Below are 19,898 nucleotides of genomic sequence, written 5' to 3' on the forward strand. Positions count from 1 at the left end.
TTTTTATATTCTTTCTTTATTACTTACCCTAGCCTCTTAATCTTTTTTAGATATGTTTGGGTGTTCTGTTCATCTGGAGGTTTGTTTATTTTTTTTCCCTGTACAATATGTTCTGTACTTCCAGACCTGCTAGATACTAATTTTACTTAATTACCTATCCTTAAATGTTCATCTTCTTAAAATTGTCTGTTCTTAAATTTTTCTACTATATGTTGCAGACTCTGGGCCTTTCGCAAAATACATTTAAAATGTTCATCACAGACTCCCTTTATCTCTCAAAATCAAATTGCCCTTAAAAAAAGAAAACAAAAACAAAAAGAAGACTTAATATTTCGTTTATAAATGGGAGGGCATAAAAGACATTTAATAATGTGCTGATAGATAGCACAGATTTTTAATTAAATTGTAATATTGGAAAGAAAGCACAGTATTTTCATATTATAGATGAAATTGCAAATCTTCTTTATGTGTCGGTTGCCAGATTAACTGAGCAGTTTTAGAAATATCTTAAAATTTTGATATAGAGGGCATATTTCCTTTTAGCGAATATTTGTGTATGAGAAAATGAAGACGACTGATAGTTTGTGTTTGCAGTCCAGAGATTGTCAAAATAGTCATCATAGGTGAAGTTTGCACAAGTGGGGATGTCCTACATAAAGGCCTCCATACTTTTTAGCTATTTACCTTCTAAATTTTCATGAAGCTATAAAGGTGGTGCCCAAGCATCAGTTTAGCTCTGTGCTACAGCCTGGTATTCTGGCTGCGCCAGGAGTGTCCCACCCTGACATCCAGGTGTTTGCAATAGAAGCAGGTATGAGACACAAGAGGTCACAGTATCCTGACCTATTTTGTTTCTGACAGAAATTGACACCTGCAAGGTGAGAATCAGTATTTTTTCCTCCCAGAAAATGAGACAGAAATGCATCTGCAACCCTATCCCTCGTCTCTGTCTTTGCAACAGTTTGTTCCATAAATATGGATTACATTTATGTTTTTACTGGGGCTCACAAATTGCATCCATCCTGAACATGTATTCCTTCTTTGACAGCTGTGTAAAACACCTCCAGACAATTACTTTTGTTAGATTTCTGGAGGTATTTGTCTGTTTTTATAAGAAACGAAGGCATCTAGACAGTTATTCTGCTTACCTTAGGCAGATTGCTAGCAGTTTCCTTTCACTTCAGACCCATTCACACCATCGTTATGTACATTCTGAGTCACTCAGAAGTTTAGGTCCTTAAGGTCCACCTAAAGACACTACTTAGGAGGTCTTGGTCACAATCTCTAGTATTTCATGAAAATTACCATTATTAAAATTCTCCACCTTCTTGTTGTTCATAATTGTAATTATTCCTAGCAACTTTTAAATTGAACCCAGAAGGAACCATGGACTTTCTGAATATCAAAAATTATAGTCTCTATTCCAAAGGTAACACATCTTATTTCTTTAAGTTCTCAAACCCAAAGTATTTCCTGTCAATAGCATTTGGTTCAACCTGGAGTTGAAATTATCAATTCCATTCATGGATCACTGTTTAGAGTTTCTTTTCTTTTTCAGATCTTATTCATCAGACAAACCAGCTATAACAGACTTTACAAAAAGCTTTATTTTGCCTGATTTTGCACATAAATACTGTGTTTGTATTTACTTCAGATACAAATGCTGCCACCTGCTCCTCTTAGTACCCTGACATTTGGTGCTAATTAGATGGACTTGCATTATCAACAGCAAAGTAATATAGCGCTGCAGCAGGCACGGTTACCATGGATCCTAATGCACTCAGCATTCCACAGGAAATCTAGCAGAGCATAAGAAATAAATCTATTCCTGTGTGAACCTGCACCAATTCTTTGACACTATTAAGGTACATCCTCAAAGTCTGCTAAATGCAAGGGTAAATACCATTATTATTTCTAAACTTTTATTAATGCATTTTACCATTGAGTCACCATGTAGTTGAAACAAAATGGCAAGTCGATTTTAAACACCCTGACAGTGCTAATGGAAACAAGTCATGCATTCAAGCTGTAAAGGAGAATGAGTCTCAACTGGGGATCAGTTGCCACAAAAAGAGACTACTGGCATCTGAAAGTGAGAACAGTCAAAACAATTCATACTGTAGGACTGTCACACTGAACAGTTGCAGTGAAAACTCACACTATTTGTTCCTTTTCAAGCCTACCTGAATGTACCTAATTATTATACTCTGCTTACAAGACCTAACAAACATGGGCTAATCCAAAAGTTGCTTCTACAGAGTGATTTCACATAGTTCAATAAACTGTACAGATCAAATTAAATGAGAAAGAGGAGGAATGGATTATGGTAAGAGCAGAAGGTGAAGAAAAGAAGCTAATAATAGAGAAATAAAACCATTAAATAAGAAAGCAATATAAAAATAAAATCCTTTCCTTTCTCCCTTCCTTAAAGTGAAATGCATATGACACTATACTTCTTCTCATCTGTTCTAAGGCCCAACCACTCCATATTTTACACTTAAGACAAATTAGCATTTTCTGCTCCAGGCATCAGCCTCAGCCATTGTTTGGCATTCCTCCTTCATTGTCAGAATTATCTGTGTGCTGTGTGCCACAGAGACAGAGTTCTATGAGCTTGAAGATTCTTTCAGAGTTGTACCCAACTTCTCACATCTCAGAAAGGAAAAGTTCAGCATCAGAGTTATATCTGTGTTCTCTGAATGGGCTTTTTTAACAAACTACCGAAGGCAAGTTGTAAACACTACTGCCTTCCCCTTGTGATTAGAATGATTTGCTGTAGTATGGAGCGACTCACTGCAATCAAGGGAAAATCAGGGAGAGATCCACTCCCCAAAGCTGAAAGCATCATAGCACAATGCTAGGAAGCATGCAATATGATACACAACCTCACCAGGCTCAGGCTGCTACCTCCATGCTAGTCCTCTAGGTTTCCTCACAGTTGAATTCTAATTGAAGTATTTAACCTTTAAAAGTTTGTTTGAGAATCACCTCATTAAGCTCAGTTTAGGTAAGTGACATAGCCCAAGGGAAGTGGAAGAAGACAGAACAGGCAGCATCTACAGGTGTAAAAGCTTTTTATGGGGTAGCACAGATCCACTGACCAGGAAGTTACAATTAATATACCACTGAATTCAACAGATGATAAGTAATCAAGCAAGTAGGGAATACATGATTTGGGGCATGACAGAAGTAACATTTTATCTCCTTTTTTTTTTTTTCCTTCTCTCTTTTTTGGCAGGTACAAATGGACAATGGACCTAGGTTTTGTATAGCATAGTCAAAAATCATGCCCTAAAATATTACCAATCTGTCTATATTTGAATTAGCAATAGGTTTCTAATTGTGGGGAAATAACTGCGTCTAAATTATCAATAACTGAAGTGGCAGTGACACCACAGCATATGAATACAATTGTCCTGGTTTGAGCTAAAACAAAACTAATTCTGTTTTAGTGATTTTACTTTTCAGTTAAGCCTCTTCTAAGTAACTGCACCTTCTGAAACCACAGAATGTTTTTCCAGACAGTGTCTGCTTCTAGTGATGACACTTGATGTTCATAGTCAATAACAAGGAATGGTATGCAGAAAGGCTCTTGCTTATACTTGCCCCTAGAGCAACCAAGGTCACTGCTAAATCTGATGGCCCATATTTGGGTCTCAGAAGTGAAAAGGGTCGCAAACACGTAAAAGGTCACACCTGCAGGGAGGAGCGAACCGGACAGGTGACCCAAACCTGACCAACAGAGTAATCCATCCCATATATGTCATATTCAGTGTAAAGATGAGGGATCACAAGTGTAAATATCTCTTCTTCGATGGCCAACATCTGAGGAGGACTCCATCCATTCTTCTGTCGTCGATCCCAATCCATGCATTCCTGAATCCAGTTCCTGAATCCAGCTCCTGCATCCAGTTCCCATCTGCTGCTGAGTCCAGCCCAAGACTGCCCCAGTGCCAGCCCTGCAGCATCAGTGGTGATGTATCGTATCGTCATCAGGGTGGGGTGGAGTTGGGTTCAGTATTGGTTTTGTATATATTTCATTCTTTTGTTATTTTTATTATTATTGTTTCATTAAAGCTGTTTTAGTTTTCTTTTCCAACTCATAAGTTTCTCTCCCTTGTTCTCCCTTCCTTCCTCTTCTTGGAGGGGAGAGGAGTTAATAGAAAGCCTCTGTCCTTCACTAGTGTATGGCCCAGCCTCAACCCTCAACATCAGTGCACACTTTTGAAACAGGAAATTTCAAAGTTCACACATGGCCTACCGAAATGTAAAATATCCACTGATCTGACTGGAGGCTTTGCTTTGCTTGCAGCCCTGAAGACTGTTCAGCCTTCACAGTCACTAGATGCTGCCCCTCCACCAAAGCCCGCCAGCTGACATAATTTCACAGCTGGCATGAAATCTGTGTCTATGTAGCTGAGTGCATTCTTACCCTGGGTGGCTCACGAATAACAAATAATTTGTCTGTTGTACAGCATGAATACGGAAGAAGAAAGAGAGAGCTCTAACACCTAGTCAAGAAAAGTCTATCTATCAGTAAGAAGGGCTTGGTTTTTCTAAATGTGAAAACAATACAATAGTCCCCACAAACAAGGAAGAACATTAAAGGAATCTTCTGAACAAAAAAATCTTGTGTTAAAGATAAGATTTCCAGAATTGTTAATGTACTTTGAGTTAAAAAACAAAGAAAACCATAGCTTTCTTGAGCAACCACTTGTCATGAACCAGATCTACTTCATTTCTAATGTCATGACACTGCCAAAACTTCGTCTTTCAAATATGCTGAGTAACGTGTTCCTGTGATACATGTGCAGTAACACATTTAAAGTTTTCATCCTAATCTTTCAAGGGGGGCATAGGCCAGGATAAGAGAAGTTACATGAATGTTGCAATTTTGGAAAATAGGTTTAAAATAAAAACATTTCTATAAGAGCACCAGACTAGAAGAGCTTCAACCTCTTGTATTTATTGACATAAATGGATTTCAGGAAATATATAAATGTTAAGTGGTGAGTATACCCAGCTCCCGCTTGACATTCTACTTCTACAGTCACATCTTTGATTCCGAGGAAGAGGTGAAATGCATAACTTAGATATTCTTTTCTGAAAAATAGCCCCACAGAAAGATAAATCTATTGTCCAGAGACATGCAAAATTACTAGACATTAATGTCAATATTTTTATCTGTGTAATTCATCATAATCAGCATGTCATTTATAAATGCCGTCATTATTGTTTCCATCACCTATGTGCTAGATAAACATTTGCACAGGTAGCTGTTCACATACATACTGTATACAATAAATTATTATACACTGCTCTGATCATTATTTTTTTTCTGGGTCCCAAATCATGCATTTTTTCTCATCTCAAACTAGAGACTTATGAGGAGGCTTTATTACAGATTTACATTTCGCTAAAGAATGTATTTCTGTTGATGGAAATAATTTCTAAAAAACATACTCACCAACATTTGGGTGAAAACGACACAGAAAATTGGCACTACGTTGAAAATATAATTCTTGCATTTTAGAACGGAACCAATTTGATACTTTTGGTTACACGCCTTAGATTTTTATGTTAGAAAACACACTATAGTAATTTCATTGAAATAGAAAAAGGTTTAATTCTCTTTTGCTTTGAATTTTAAAATGATCTGGTTTAATTCAACTCCAAACGTCAAAATCCTTTTTGAAATAGAAGATTGATCTTCTTTGCAATTTCACATGTCAAGAGGATTTCCTGAATAATAAAGTAAGAATAAAGGTTTTGACCCTTATTGTATTTTTTCCCACTTTCCAAAATAGGTCCTGAATGTATAACAGTAGCCATTGGAAGTGCTCTGTGTTCTTGAACAGTTTCAATAAATCTTCTGAGATTAGGAATGAGGGAGAGGGGACTGGGAACAGTTTCCTTGTGGCCTGCCAGTGTCAACACCAAGAGGTCCAGCCCCAAGTCCCAGCTTCCACAGCTTCAGCTCTCCTTTGTCCAGGAAGCCTGCTCTCACTTAATAATTCCCTCAGCCCTTCTCCACCTCCTGCTTAGAGTTCTTATTCTTAACTGACGATCAGTAACACAAAGATTAGAGGGAGGAGAGGGGGATGAGAAAGGCAAAATATTTTGCTCCAAAAGCATACTCTGTGGACTTGCATACAGATAGGGATGACAACGGAATTAAGGTAGAGCAAAAGGAGATTTCATGTAGGAGAATAAAGGTATCCTGAGATATATACCATGCATGCTGTACACTGTAGTAATATTTTAAAATGGAACATCCCAGAGACTAGATCTGTATGGATATAAAAAACTAAGCAATAGAGTTATATTATCATTCTTTGATCAGAAAATGAATCACATACAAAGTTGAAGAACAGAAAATATGACCAATGAAAAGTAATAATGCAGTTTTTCAAATAACCACCTACTTTCTAGAGCGGTATCATAAGAAGGCAAAATACAGGCACTTGAAATTACTATTTCTTTGCTGAACTGGCTATGGAATACTTTTACACAGGTGGAGAATATTTAAGACATGCTGCATGTTGTCATAATCATTCTTAAGCCCTTTCAACTGTGAAATTCTACTGAATTCAGTGCAGTCCTGCACAGATGCGTAAGTGGGCCCCATACGGTCTAGCTTGCAGAATTTGAGCTATACTTCTATATATTGCATAACAATTTGTTTGAAGGCATAATTACACCTGAAATGCTTGACCACAATGTAATTAAATTCCTCACCCTCAAATAAGAACTAATTTAAACTAGCATTCAAAACTCCATTTTAAAAAAAACGACTTTGGAAAACAAAAAGCCTAACCAAAAACACATTAATAAAGGAATTAATATACTGAGCTATAGCAAAATGTACCTAGTCTTATAAAAGAGTTACTAAGGACTCGAACACCATGAAATAACTGTCTAGGGATGACAAATGATATCAGATCAGGTGCAGAATTAACACTGTGTATTAAAGAACGGGCGAGTCAACAAGTTGAACTTTAACCTTGTCAATATGTGTCACAGAATTGAACTCCTTGAGCGATCAGCAAGAGAGGGCGATGGTTTTGGCCACTCAGCCACAATAGCAGTAAAGGAAATGAAATGCTACAGAAAGTTGTAGAGACTGAAGAAGCAGAAAACGTGGTCATTTGAAATTTCAGATAGCCATGTTTCAGCCAGGTAAATCTCACAATGAAACATCAGCCAGATATACTGTAAATGACCAACATGAACAACAAGCAGAGAACCCTAAGAAGAGATAGGATGTTGGGTTTTATCTGGAAGGCTGCATGAGACTCAACCACAGACAGGACTACAAATGAGCGCCTCTGTAATCATAACCAAAATATGTTCAGAGGAAAAATAAATAAATAAACCAACAAAAAAATAATATAAGGATCTTGATTTTTTAATTTTTTTTTAAGGAGCACTATAAAAAGGCAAGGAAGATGGTAAAAGCACCATCCAAATTCTAAAAGCGCACTCTTTCTTTAATGTCACGTGTATAACTGAAAGTAAACACGTAGCTCTGATCTCAAGGGCTCTAAAAGCAAAAGCCACCATGATTCAATATCACAGTGAAGAAGGATGCAAGAATTTTAAATTCTTTTTTTTCAGAAGAGATCCATGCTAAAATGAGAAAAACATAATGGATAAACTGTGGAAAATAGAACCATGTAACAGCAGAACAAAAGAGATTTCAGGGACTAGTATACACTGCAGTTCCTGCCCACATGCAATTTCCCTTTCATCGATACTAGAGAATTATAGAATTTAGTATTGCTGGGGCCAAATTCTTGGTTGGTTACCCTTTTCGTAAGTTCTTCAAATGTCTTGTCTCTATTTCAAGGTTCTGTGCCACCTGTCTATAAAGCTCTGCTTATTTTCATGCTACTTTTCAGATCTAAAACTTGTCTTCTGAAGTGAAAAGCAATGTAGCTTCCCTTATGATGATTCCTTTAAAGCTTTCTTATCCTACTCAGCCTTTGATAACCGACCTTCTGTGATTTCCACACAAAAATCAAGTTAATCCTCTCATTTGGGGGGCCATTTCTTCCCAAATCTCATACCTCTTCGTGTCAATAAAGCAACACTCATGTACAGCATTGAAGATTTGGCCATTATACATCCTTTGTATTTTATCTCTGTGCAACTAAGTTGCAAAATCTTTGGTCTTGTATTCCAAACCCTGCTTCCTTTATTATCATCATAAATTACATGAAAGACAGTTTCACAGAGGAATTAGTGAAAACAGTTCAGATAAAATGGAAAGCGATCTTAATAATCATCCAAAATTCAACCCAAATCTTATGCAGCTTGCAAAGGTATGGGTAAATCAGAGTCTGTGTAAAGGAACAGAGAGTGACAGGGAAGTTTTACCAGGAAGGCTGATATCCAGGCCATAGGTAGTTCTGCTGAAAAAGTGCAGATGCTAAAGTACAATATGTAGATTTATTTGACCTTTTTCCTGCAGGCTGTCAGGTACCAACCTTTATATTCCACATTATCCCACTGCACACAGAAATTGCAGATGTAAAAGTCCTTTACATACTCACTTCCAGTTCTGTTAGCTGATATGAAGACTTGTACAACCTAATACAGTGAATTAATTCTTCTTCCTTTAATTATTTTTCCCTCTTCCCATTTTAAAATATTGCTGCAACTACATATTTCACCTAGATAGTGGAAAGGTATCAAAAGTTTATGAGCAAGTTTCTTCCTGTATAATTTTAACACTAATTTTGCAGAAAAGTTAGAATATGATATATATCCAGTCTAATTTAAAAAAAAAAAAAAAAGCAATAAGTTCCGGGAATTAAATCTCTGAATGTGTATGCTTTATCTATGAGTAAATAATGAGCAATTTGTAAAGCACATTTAGCCTCCTTTTCTCTTTCCAAATTCTCCGAAAGCCATTTGTAATCTTATGTTTATTATTCATTTGGAATTACTAATTACAAAGCCAAATGTTAATCTCTGGTCTTTGATAGTTTTTGTCTAGAATTTGGGAATGTTACATTTCAGGAAAGTGGATGCAGAACACGTGACAGCCTTTTTGTCTCATAGTCGTATTATTAAATTTTGCAAATTGGTTGGATTTTGGGGGGGTTTTGGCAGATGCTAACATTTCTGTCCAAAAAGTTAAAAAGAAAAATAATTCCAGCAATCTATACACATGGACTGTTTGCTATCTTTTCAGATTTTATATGCAACATATTTTGCAAGAAGGTTCACTGAATTGCAGAGCTTATTCTATCACTCTCTGAGCCAATACTTACAATGTTCCTAAAACTGCCACTTTTAGAGTCTTGTGCTCTTCTTCAAAAGTTAAAAGGAATAAAATGATTTTTTTTCTTTTTGCTGTAGTTTCGAAGTCACAGGAAGAAACAATTTAAAATGTTACCTTGAAGTGTTTCTGGTGCTGGAAATTATTTGTTCATTTCAACATGAGAGAATAATTGTTGATCTATCTGAGAGTCTCTGAAGAACTGCTCTTTCAAGGGTATGGCTAGGAAAAAGTCTACCAGTAGTCAGAACTGAACACTGAGACTGAAAAAGCACCCTTGTTTTCTAAGCCAAACAATGCTTATGTGGCACTTAAATTCCACTGGACTCCTCCAAATCTGTTTACGATGTACAAATGCCAACTTATTTTTTTACTTTGCTTTAAAGAATAGAACAAACACTGTTAAAAAAAAAAAATCTGAAAAATGCAATCTCTGGCCCAAAGAGTTTATACTTGAGCACATGGAAAAGTAGAGAACAGATGGGAAGCAAGGGAAACCTGAACAGCATGGTAGACCATGGCCTCAGCACAGTACTTGCCCCAGGACTGCAGAGCTTTTGAAGGTATTTGGGTCCTGTTATTTTGTGGGGTCAGGTAGAATGTATGTAGTGCATAGACCTTCCCTTTCACTATCCTAAATTTTAACTACTACAGTAACAAGCCAAGTAAGACTATCCTTGGCTGCCAAAACTTCAGCAAATGCTGAAGATACAGTAGAAAAAACCCACAGCATTAATCACCCGTTGTTTACTGATGCAGCTGAAGATACCACTAACAGAACACTTTATCCCGCAGTACCATTTTAATACATTGGAAGTAATTTATCTTCCACATGGTATGTAGCATGTGAAATCATATCAGCTGCTTTTGTCTCAGCGACAGATCATGTATGTGATGTAGATTCATCATAGATTTTAAAGCCTTAATTTTGCTGTCTCCTGGGATTATCTCAGGAGACAGAGGATAAAAGGATCTTGGCCAGAATAATTAAATATTTCATTTTTAAACAAAGCCTAAATATAAACATTTGTCAATAAGACCCTTTAAAAAATTTTGTGTAATTCAACAGGATATTGCATCCTGAAAATCTATAGTATCATCAATAAGCAAATAGTCACATCTTCAGATCTGAGAATATTTGCTGATAATCTTTGTACAGAAGACTGCCATGTATTACCTTCCCTTTTGTTTCTATCTGTGAAAGTACCTGTAAGGGTGCTAAATTACCTCTAAACATTTAAGTAATATAGTCATAATTAATATAAGCGAAAATTAGAGTTATCACCAGGGTCTTAAATGAAATAGGAAGGCAGACTGCTTTGTTGAGAAGTTGGTGATCCATGAAACCATCAAATGGGATTCATTTCACTTAACTAGAGCAATCTAAAAGTGGGGCACCTCATCAAAATTAGTCATCTAGGTCCATTTGCAGTCCATAGAGATGGGCATCCTCACAGGGTAAGTCATACCAATCTAGGCAGCTTACTAAGATATGTGGCCTGCCAGAAGTTAAAGAATAAAGTAAATCCTGCCTCATGAGCTCCACCCAAGGGCAATCTTGCAAACCCCAAACATACACTAGTCCAGAGCTAGAATTTGGGTCAAAATCATTATGCCCAGCTATGCAGATTAACCAGTGTAAGTTCAATGTAACAAATATACCTCTCCTCCCCTGTATGCCTATTTTAACACAAACGGGGGACTTGTGCTTCTATCTGACCTTTCATAAGAGCCCTCCATACAAAAACATCTCTCTCAAACTTTGGATATAAATAACATTCTGGAAATATTGAACCAAAATTGGTACATTTAATGAATACACTTACCCATTAAATGCCAAATTCTGAACTCCTTTTCTACACTGATTTATACTACAGCCCATTATGTATGCCCCACTGATTTTGCTGGGTCTATTTCTGCAATAAAATTCTACTCAGTAGGTTAAAAAGCATCTACGTCTGTTTATAAACAACCAGTCTGAACTCCCTTCCACAAAAGGTGAGCAACTACTTATAAATCAGGAGCATTTCACAGGTGAATAATTATTCAGTGTATGGAAAATGTTCATGATCTAAGAGCAGTCCACACTAAGTATTTTAACTGCTGCTTCACAAGATTATGAAACCAGTTAGTTTACCTACACTAATTATATTATAAAATTAATATAATTATTAAAATACAGTTTACTTGGGGTATTGGTGGTATCTAACATCAGAATAAGTTGAAACATTTTTAAATATCAAACATTATTAATCAGTAGAAAGATCACAATAGAAAGATTAAAGAATTTCCTTTGTTTTACCATTTTCTTTTCCCTTGTGCTCATATTTGTTTTAAGATGTTGATATACTGTAAATGGAGTATTAACTAATAGCGAAAAGACTGTTCTGTGGGAACTTCTGCACCAACAGTTTATTGTATTCCAGTATATCTGTGAGATGACATTTTTCTGCAGTTACAAAACAAGACAAACTAGCTATTTTTTTATTGATTTACATAACGTACATTCTGTGATACTGAGAAAATATGTAGTGGTAACTTTTAATATATATCTTGAATCATTACATACTCCAAGATATTAAAAATAGCTTAAAAATATTGAGCTGTGTATTAAATAGACTTTTTCCCCTCAAGAACAGCTAATCAATGGAATAAGGCAATGCTGGTGGTAGCTAGCCATCTTCTGCAAATAAGGGCCAAGAGCAGTCAAATTCTGCTTATTCACAGGAACTGAGCACAGAGAAGGTTCTATATCCTTCTTACTTAGGGGTATCAGTGTCATGAGCAGCCAATTTCCCTCGCCATACAGACTCTGAAAACATTAGATGGGGGCGGGTCGCCCTTTCTTCAGCTCTACCCACTTGGTCCCTTGAGTGCAGCTACACTTATGCTTTATTTGGGTAAGTAATGCATTTTTGAAACAAATTTCCTGACTGCTCCCACTTTCACATGGTGGAGCAGTCTTGCTGTGCACAAGTGCCTTTCAGAGGAGATCAAACCACAGGATGAGTTCTGGGAGTACAGCCATGGCCCTGCAGCTCAAAGGATCATACTAACCTGAAGTAAAATCTCTTGAAACAAGAACAGTGAAGCCCTCAGATGCTCATCATAAACTGCTTCACTCTGCAGAGATGTACTGTTTGATAACATAGACATGGTCTCAGGGCACCTGGGCTGCCTGGGGTAGCAGGTGCCTCACAAAGGCCTCTCTTTCTCTGCCCAGCTGGTATCCTTCACATAATAGACCAGGAAAAAATGTATCGTGGACCACTACTTGTGAATACAGAAGAACATTTTCAACCAAATTAACATGCCTGTTGCTGATCTGGATAATGAAGTTTCATCACCAAAATCCTCAACCAAACTAGTTCTCGGAACAGTGCTAGAGTGGTTGGACAACAGTCAACAGGTCTGAAGGATCAGCAACCTCCTATGAGGTTACAATGAGCAGATCAGCCTGTCTGACCACATCCAAGGACGTTGAAAACTATGCAGCTAATGGTCATTTTTGAAGACTTAAACTATTTTTATTGTATTTTAATGAAGCATTTAGTCAAGTAGCAAGTACACACACCAAATGTGCACACTTACAAAATGTTTAAGCACTATAACCTGAAATGCTTGAATAACAGCACAGATGTATACACAAAATTAAAACAGTTCTTCCAGTCCTCTCTCAAGGGAGGATTACAAGAACCTGCTCAGAAGCAAAACCGACAAATATCTTTTCTATCTGAAGAGGGACATCTGGAACTCACTTTTACACAGAGCCTGTCTTCCCATTCACAGCAAGGGTCTGTTCGATGCAGAGCAGGAGAACAATCTGATGAACGGCATGCAACACTTCAACTATCAACTTGCCCATTCTGCTAGCATCTGTCCAAAGTGATTGGGCTGGTACTGGAAATGACAGGGTAACTTACTATTGTCTCCTAGGAACAAGGATTCTGTACAAATGACATGTGTGTGACATCTGAGTTACAGCATAAGTAATATTGGTTGCAAGTTTTCTGAGGCTATATATGAGAAGATGCATTTCCAGAGCTCACACAAAATTGTACTTAAAGCAACAATTCATTCACTAGGATATGCCATTCTTACAGAGGCTCTGAGCTGGAACAAGAATTCCTGGACGCAAAAGTTACTAGCAAACGCATCCACACATGTGCACATACATATGCCTATTAAAGGTATTCCAACTTGGCAGCAAGTGTATCAAACCTAAAACGGCAAGATACTCTATTCAAATGATTGTGCAGTGGAATATGACTCATAACTTTGTAAAACATTATAAATCTAAAATTGACACTTTTCCTGACAGAATACAAGACTTGAATACCTATTTCTGAACAAAATTACAGAGAAACAAAGACCTTTATGGAGTATATCAACAATTTATTCTTAGTTTTGGAATAAGAAGCTTTTTTAAATGACACACTGTAGGTGAATCTAAGCTTTGACAGTAGGATTAAGATTCCACTGGATATATTATAAAGAGATTTAAAAATACTAACAAGTGGTGAAACAACAAAAAAGATGACAGCAAGTGACACAAAGAAATCAAATCAGTGAATGGACAATGTATGTTAGATCCTCTGATTTGAGACAGCTCTCAGACATATTGAGTAATATTTATGCACATTAGCAGTTGCTGGAACAAAATAGTATTCAGCTTGAATCTTCTGAATTTCTGTCGTTTCTGGAGTAAGAGTCAGAACTGGTCCTTTGTAAGACAACTGAATGTGTGTATTTTGATCAAATATACCTTAAGCTAAGGTCTTCTATTGCTTATCAATCAGACACCAACAGCAGAGAGAAGGTAAAGGTCTCCACCATGAGAGAGAATTTGGTCTAAACACTCTAACATGATGTATAGCACAAAAAGTCCATATTTCAGACTTGTTAGTTTTGACAGAATGTCACTCACCGTCCTCAGACGTCAACTTTTTTCTTTGGAATTGATTACCCAGGCCTCTGAAATTGGGAACCAGACAACATCTGAAAAAATGGTGAATTTATGGCCTATGGTATACCACAATAAAGAGATTAAACTTCATTTAGGTTGTTGAAAGAGGTCTTGGTGCCACCTGGGACATGATCTATTGTCTTAAAACCAAAAGTAGATGCTCTCTGGCTCCATATATTATTTAATGACACATGATGCAGTTTGATTTAACGCTACATTGGGGGCAGCATGGGACAACTGCAGTCCAGCTACTTGTAACGCACTATTTTTGCAGTTCCAAGATAATGTCCAAAGCAGAGTAAGAAACACCTCAGACTTTCGAAAACACTCCTCAAAGTCTTTTGTGTCCAGTTGATGTGATGGGTAGCAAAGATTCAACAGTCAACTTGGCTCCTGTTTATCATGCTGCAAATCTGACTACTGTGATTTTTACATAGAATTACTGTACTTACACAAAAGAGCAATAGAAATTTATAAACATAAATAAAACATCAAAAATCCTTCTGCAATGTGTTTCTAAGCTACTTTTCAAATGTGAATAAAGAAAATGGCAAAGAGCAGCAGAAGAAGTGAGAAGATAAGAATTGCCCTTTCTACCTCCTATAGCTAAACATACAGGTCACAACACACAAGTGACACAAAGATGGAGAGCATGCAGCTCTTCCTGTGTGCTCAAAAAGAGTCCCTCCTGAGCCTTAGTACCTTTTGGGAATTGTGGTGCTACTCACCATGTGTCTCAATTGCATTTAGGCTGATTTTTTTTTTTTTTTTAACTTTGTGTAGGTCTTATCAATTAAAAAAAACTACTTTGGGAGTGATTTATGGTAATGGAACCATTACTCAAACTAAATAGCAATGCACTATTGAAACTTCAGCATGTTTCACATTTTGCTACTGAAATTTTCAATTTGTTCTACATATTTTTCAGAATGTGGCTGCATACACATGTAAATCTACTTCCTTCTATTTATATTTTTAGATGCAATTGTATTTTCAAAGAGTTTAGTTAATAGAAAACAATTAAATAATGTATCTGTTAAGTTCCTAGGTACACATGTTGTATGTTATACTGCACTGTGATTTTTTTTCAGTTAAACTAATAGTTCAGCTTGATATCACAAATTGAAATTAGACTAATTTACACAGGTCTTTATATGCTTTTGGAAACTCTTCCATCTTTATTTTTAGCAGTGCAGTCAGTCATTACAGTCAGTTAAAGGCTGATTAGGTTTGCAGAGTAGTTAAAATGCTAACCATACAAAACAGGGGGAGAGACTACTTCTGTAGGGATGTGCATGAAAGAGGTTTTTTTAATTAATGTTTTTATTGAGGTTTTATTAAAGGGCCACATTTTGCTGTTCAAAGACTGTAAATACTATGATAAATGCATGCCTTGAAGGGATGCTAAGGGGAAAATCCAGAACAAACCTCAGTGGAACTATATCTTCTTATGTCAGATTTGAATTGAGGCTACCATTGTACACACTAAAACATAATACAGTAAGCAACTTCATGTTAGATTTCTAGCTGCTTATGCATGCAAACACAAACAAATATCTACATGTGTACGCACATATATATGTAAAGAGGATTTTTTCAGAATTTTTTGTTAGAATGAAATCAAATATTAACATTCAGTGAGGTTATTGGAAGCAAATTCGAGTACATTTGAATTCATTCTTATCCTACTCTCTTAAATCTTTATCATTAATGCTGCTTTTTTTTTCTGTCACTGTGTTTGGTCTTCTGAAAGAGTGATGGCACACATCGTCAGCCCCACAATTCAACGCAAAGAGTACTCAGGGATATCTTTGTTTCATTTTCAAATCTTTGTATTCAAACTTTTGTACATGTCTTAAGAAACACAAGGTCTAGAAACTTGCCTTAAGCTAGGACGGACAATTAATAGTTCAACGACCGAGGGCTGGAGTTAACAACACAGCACCAGGAATAAATCTGGTCAGTCTGCAATGTTTCTAAATAGTGCTAAATCTTCAGCTACCAAAAACTTGGCCCACCAATTGGCTCAAGTAAGAAGCTGAGGGTACAGGAAAATTTTCAAGGATGTCAAATTTAAAGTAGAGCAAGAGGCATACTGTCTCTGCCATCTCCCACAACCATGGTGCAAGCCCTTCCTCTTGAAGAATGCAGGTAATCGAAGGATGAATGCTGTCTCTGTCTCTACAGTTGCTGGGGCAAGGGAATGAGTGAAAAGCTTCTCATCGCCTCACTTCTCGTTCCCACAAAGAGATTTCAGTGCTAAAGAAAGGCTGTTGAAAATCCTTGAAAGTTTCACATCTCACTACAGATCTTTTTATTGAATATAGAAAACCTGCACCTTGAACAAATATGTAAAGTGAGGCTTCTTGTAACCTCTACAGACAGTTCAATCCTTGTAGTGCTCCATTCTTTTTCATTTTGTTGTAGTAAGGCAAATAAGCTTTCTCTTCAAATGCCTTTCCCCTTCCTCAATTAAAAAAGTTTAATTTATTCTTTTTTAATTCCAGAAAGTTTGGAAGAAAATAATCTCTAATATTTTCCTATGAGCTAGTCTAATCTTGATGATTTGATCAATGTACACTCACATTCAGAAACGCATAGAGCTAGTTGCAAATCAATAGTAGGAAAGCAATTACTTTTTCAAAGTGTAGGTGAATCATTGCTTTCTGTAAACTGGCAAAAAATCAGAAAGTGAGTGATCAGGCAAACTCAGAAGAAACTTACTATTTTATGTAGCTCCAAAGCACAAATTCTTTCAGGAGTAGGAAGCAACAGCAACCGCAAATAAATAGTATTTTTAAACAGTTTTAAAATCACAGTTTTCTTTAAATAAACTTGTTAAGCCATTACAACACTAGAATATAATAATCAGTAATGCATAAGAGCAGAATGAGGTAAGAAGGCATATGCTTTTTTGTAATTCTTAACCTTGAACAAGTAGAATAAATCTCAGGAATTTCAGTGCTAAAAAGACTGTTGATTTTACACGGAAAAGAAAAGAAAAAATATCTTTCACTATGAAGTGTTTCTAGTATCTTCACAGGAAAAAAAAATGCTTGAAATTGGATTAGATTTGTAGTAATCTGACTGCAGGTAGTAAAAATTTACAGCTATGAATGAATAACTTACAGAGTTATAGAAAATATATATATAATTAATCTCTATAATAACTTATAGAGAAATAGAGAACAGGGATATCAGTTTTGTTGCTGGGAATTACAAATTACAGAATCATAGAATATATTGGGTTGGAGGGGACCTCTGAAGGTAATCTAGTCCAACCCCCCTACAATAGGCAGGGACATTAACTAGGTCAGGTTGCTCAGAGCCCCATCAAGCCTAACCTTGAATGTTGCCAGGGATGTGGCTTCCACTACCTCTCTGGGCAACCTGTTGCAGTGATCCACCACCCTCATATTAAAGAACTTTTTCCTGATGTCCAACCTAAATCCACCCTTTTCTAGCTTAAAACCATTACATCTCATCCTATCACTACAAACCCTCGTGAAATGTCATATGAGAAGAAGATTCAAGTACCTCCTAGCTAGGATGAACTGGAATGCCTAATAATACACATCTCAAGCCTGAGAAAACTTGACATCTATCAATTTGCCTTTTAATATCTTTGGAGAGGAAGATTTTCGGAGTATGGCTGTATCTTGAGTTTTTGGATTTCTTTCAGTTTATCACTGGCTATTAACATGATATTACAAATTGGGCTAGTGGACAAAAGACAAAGAGGATCTTATTATCTGCAGTGCCCAGATAAAATCTGGGAAAACTAGGATAAATGGCAGGTTTAAGTTCAATTTTCAAGTCGTGGACTAGATATGCGAATACATTCCTATTGAGAATTGAGCTGAAACTTAAACTGAGAAAGTGCACGTAAAGTTTCAGAGACATCCCACTGTAAGGACAACTGGCAACTGAGATAGGCAAAGGATCAAAACCTTCAATATTAAGTTATAAAAAATTACATGTAAGAGCTCCTATATCCTTACTGAAATTTGGGTGTTCATTCCTTTCTTTCATTTAGCGCCATTATTTCAGAGCAGACTTGGCCATGAAGTAACTTCATAACATCTTTGGCCTTTCAAGGGAAATATAAATTCATGGGTGGGATATTCTCCTCTTTAGTCTTCAGCTGACATAGATTATAGTAGACTGACTCATCTGCTCTGAGAGCTGCGGTATGAAGAACTAGCCAGGATTTCATTGCTGCCTCTCTTTTGTGCACGAAAGGCCATGACAAATGAACTGGGGTGGGTCAAGATGCCATTTGTGATTCTCTAGGTCTCTACTGGGGGTAGGTGGATAAGGGTGTGTCTCATTCCCCCATTGTCCACCTAGCATTTCTCCTTAAATCACAGGAGTTTTATTTTGAACTTCCACCCTCATCTCTTGATTCAGTCTACTTAAAAGGAATAGATTTTGGTTATTTTTCTTATCCAACCCTTTACATTTGAGTTAGATAAGCATACAGATCATGATGAATCATCAGCTTATTTCACGTCTGCTGCTGTCCAAGTGTCTTTTCTATTGCAGTAAACCACCTTTTAATCAAGATTTTAATCAAGTGTCCTATCATTTATAGGTACTCTTGCTTGCAGAAGAATTCATAGCTTTTTCCCCCACAGGTGAAAATGCATGTGCAGCCTTCATATGAGACTGCCTGTGTCTTAATCCTGTCCCTTGATACTATATTAACTTTCCAGGTGCAGAAAACATGTTTTCTTTCTGTTTTCAGGCACTGAGAGGATACCATAGTTTTGTTTCATAAAATATACGGATATCCTTTTCAAATCACAGATTACTTTGAATCTATTATGGCCTATGCATTTTATACACTACTTTTCACTTGGTAATTCAATTTGACAGATGCGATGAGGCTGAGACAAGTCATACAACCATCTGTGGGAACATTTAGAGCTTCCCAAACTACAGCACATACAGCACTCATTCCACCTGAAGAACTTAAAAAAAAGCATCTATTTTCCAATTAAAATAGTAAAAACAAAATAATCCCTTCCCAGACATGGGTAACTACCCAGCCATGATTACCACAATATGAATCAAGGCCAAGGAGTAAAGGATTAGAGTAACAAGCTATCATTTAGCTCAGTGAGGAACTGAATATCATCCTTTTGTTTTGTGGAGTATGTGGTAAAAGGCAGAAGACAAGGTGTCGCTGTTGAAATGAGAGAGTGCGTGCACGGCTTTCATATTTCTGTGTAAGATATATCTGTGCATTGCAAGGCCCAGCGCAGTAAGTCTTTGAGTTGATGGCACAGTACACGTACAATAAATCTGATCGTTCAGGCAGCGCAGGACTAATGATGCATGTTCCTAGAGACTGCATGATACGTCTGTCTGATAAACCCAGGAGAAGTGGGGTGCTGGTGTGCAGCTTCTGTTTGCAGAAAGTTTGGAAGGGCACCCCCATAACAAAGGCTGCGTGACAGTGTCACCAGGTATGCAGAAATCTTGGAACAGCAAGTGAACAAAAATGTTCATGTTCCATGTGGAAAACACTATTTGGTGAAAGAAAACAGTTAGGAAAATCAAGGTACATCAGCGACATACGTATGAACTGCAGAAAACTGGGTATTGCTGCTGCTACTAGCCACAGAGGTGGTGGTCACTACC

At 36.9% G+C, this 19,898-nt stretch overlaps 1 protein-coding gene across 1 annotated transcript in view; it reads right to left on the reverse strand.

The window, feature by feature from the left end:
• GRM8 (glutamate metabotropic receptor 8) overlaps positions 1-19,898 on the reverse strand; it is a 346,630-nt gene that overhangs the window by 173,570 nt on the left and 153,162 nt on the right. The gene's annotated exons all lie outside the window — the stretch shown is intronic.

The sequence above is a fragment of the Leptosomus discolor genome, chromosome 1 (genome assembly GCF_034619465.1).
Source record: "Leptosomus discolor isolate bLepDis1 chromosome 1, bLepDis1.hap2, whole genome shotgun sequence".
Classification (NCBI taxonomy): Eukaryota; Metazoa; Chordata; class Aves; order Leptosomiformes; family Leptosomidae; genus Leptosomus; species Leptosomus discolor.